Source organism: Propithecus coquereli, unplaced genomic scaffold (genome assembly GCF_000956105.1).
Source record: "Propithecus coquereli isolate 6110/MARCELLA unplaced genomic scaffold, Pcoq_1.0 Scaffold247, whole genome shotgun sequence".
NCBI classification, from domain to species: Eukaryota; Metazoa; Chordata; class Mammalia; order Primates; family Indriidae; genus Propithecus; species Propithecus coquereli.
Window position 1 is genome coordinate 1,396,511 of NW_012148030.1, and position 2,485 is coordinate 1,398,995.

Genomic DNA, 2,485 nt, shown 5'->3' on the forward strand with positions numbered 1-2,485 from the left:
AGATTTTGATTTTTCAAAATAAAAAGCTGGGGTATAAAAAGAAAAAAGAGTAAACACAGAGTGGGAGATTGAAAAGCGGACTGGAAGTTGTGAATGGGTAGGGATTTGGGGCCTTGCACTGCACTGATCTCTAAGGTGGGCCCTGTTTGAGGACCCCTTAGGGTCTGTGTTTTTAGTCTTTCATCTTTGCCTGACAGATCCCCAAGGCATGCTCCTCCAGTGCCACACCCCAATGGTAAAGTCTGGCTGCCAGAGTTCTGACTATTGAACAAGAAGGTTAGGAGGACTTGGCAATCAGCACCCCATATGCACATGGCCACTTAATCCCTGTGTTTTCAGTACTGCACCTGAACTCTCCCCTGCACAGGTTCACTCTTAGGCTCAAGGCCCCATATTTTACCATTTCGAATAATCTCCAGCACTCTACCAGGATATAAGAGTATAACATTGAAGAGGGGGACTAGACATTTACCTTCTCAATCAACTTCTACCCAATCTTTGTTTTAGCACCAAACCTTTTTATCGCAGAGCTATGGACTGAATATTTATGTCCTCTCCAAAATTCATAGGTTTAATCCCTAACCCTCAGTGTGATGGTGTTTGGAAGTGGTGAATTTGGGAAGTAATTAGGTGCAAATGAAGTAGTGAGGATGGAGCCCCCATGATGGGATTAGTGCCTTTATAAGAAGAGAAGGAGACCAGATAAGAAGCATCTCGCAAGATCTATGAGGTGGTACTCTTATACTCTCCCTTTTCAGAAGAGGGAACTGAGGTAAGGAGAGCAGATTACTATAGAGTCAGCAAGTGGATGAGATAGAACTCAAACCTAGGCCTCCCCATCACCAAAGCCAATATCCTTAACACTGTGCTAAGCCATTCACACCCTTTTAATCAACTTAATTTCATGTTGCCTATTCTTTCCTATCTTTCGAGGAGAATTAATTGAAAATTCTGAAGAAGCCATAATAATGACATCCCCGAGGAACCCAGTAAAAACTACTGACAAGGATAAAGCACTATTACCTGTTACCTGTTACGTGTTACCTGCCATCTAATGGACAAGCCAGGCTGCTGAAGGGAAAGAAAGAGCTGTTAAATGTATTGTACCTTGAGCCTAAAGCTACACCTACAGATTATTCCCTGCTATTCTTGCTGCTGCTCCCATAAATAGCATAGTCCATGGATCCACCAAGGCTAGACTCAGGCCTCTGGTGAGCCTTCCTCTGAGAACCCACACCTCAGAGGAAAATTCCAGATAATATATAACCACTGAGATATATCCACCAAGACTAAAAAAATAATTTAAAATATTATTAACAGGAAAAAAACTTCAAACCAAAGGAAAGACACTCTCAGGAGACATTTAAGAATCAGCCTTGGGAATATTGAAGAGGACCTGAAGGTCTTCACTGATGACATTTTAGATTTTCCACAGAAATGAGGAGGATACAGAGGTAGAAAGGTAGGGAGAGGTGGGGAGGAAAGATGCTCTTTTAGATGAGGTTGGCAGGGTGACTCTGAGGAGAGAGCTCTTGAACAGGGAACCAGCCATGGAGCGAACTGACTGGAGGATGGGCAGACAGAACCACAAATGCAGAGTCTCTGAGGAAGGAGGAACAGCAAGGAGGCCCATGAGGCAAGAGAGGAGTGAGCTAGAGAGGTGCAGTCGAGGGATGAGGTCAGAGTGGTAACAGGGTCCAGATGTTGTACATGTTGCAGCTGGGTCCAGACATCATAGATCAAGACTTTGCATTTTTTTTCTGAGCGAGAGAGGAGCTCTGAACAGAACAATGACATGGTCAGATTTAACTATCAGGAGGAACTCTCAGACATCTAGATCTAATGTTCTCATGGGCTTCTCTTATGGCAGTCTTGTTTCTAAAAGTGAGAATAATAATTTTTATGCATTAACCATTTCACTTTAAAAGCTTCCTGAAATAAACTATCACACAGGATCCTCACCGAAAACTCGTGGGTATAAGGAAGAGTGTAGTATCTTCCAATCAGAAAAAGAAATGGAGGCATGAAGAAATGAAATAAGGAAAGGAAGTCTTGTGATCACGTAGCAGATTCCTAGGCAGCACCACCTCGCCAGTATTGGCATCAACCTGCAGTGTAAATGGCTTGATGTCTCAAGCACCGCAAAAAAACTTCCATTTAGAAACCCAGGGACCATAAAGGGTTAGGTATATTCCTTGCCTAGAGCTGTAGGGGAGAGATGCTGACGAACCTTTAGCTTATTCCGAATCTCCTGCGAAGTGAACTTGCCAAGTCTGATCTGTCAGCACTTATGATAATAAACTAATTTGTGACGGTCTGTGATGATAGAATTGAATAAGATTTGAAAATCTTTTCTTACTACATAGAACAAAAATCCGTTTTTAACAAAGAGGTTTCAATGTATCCGCCTGATATTTGGAATGAGTACATGTGGTATTGTTGATTTACTACTGGGGAGCAATTACTATTCATTTGTAACACTGTA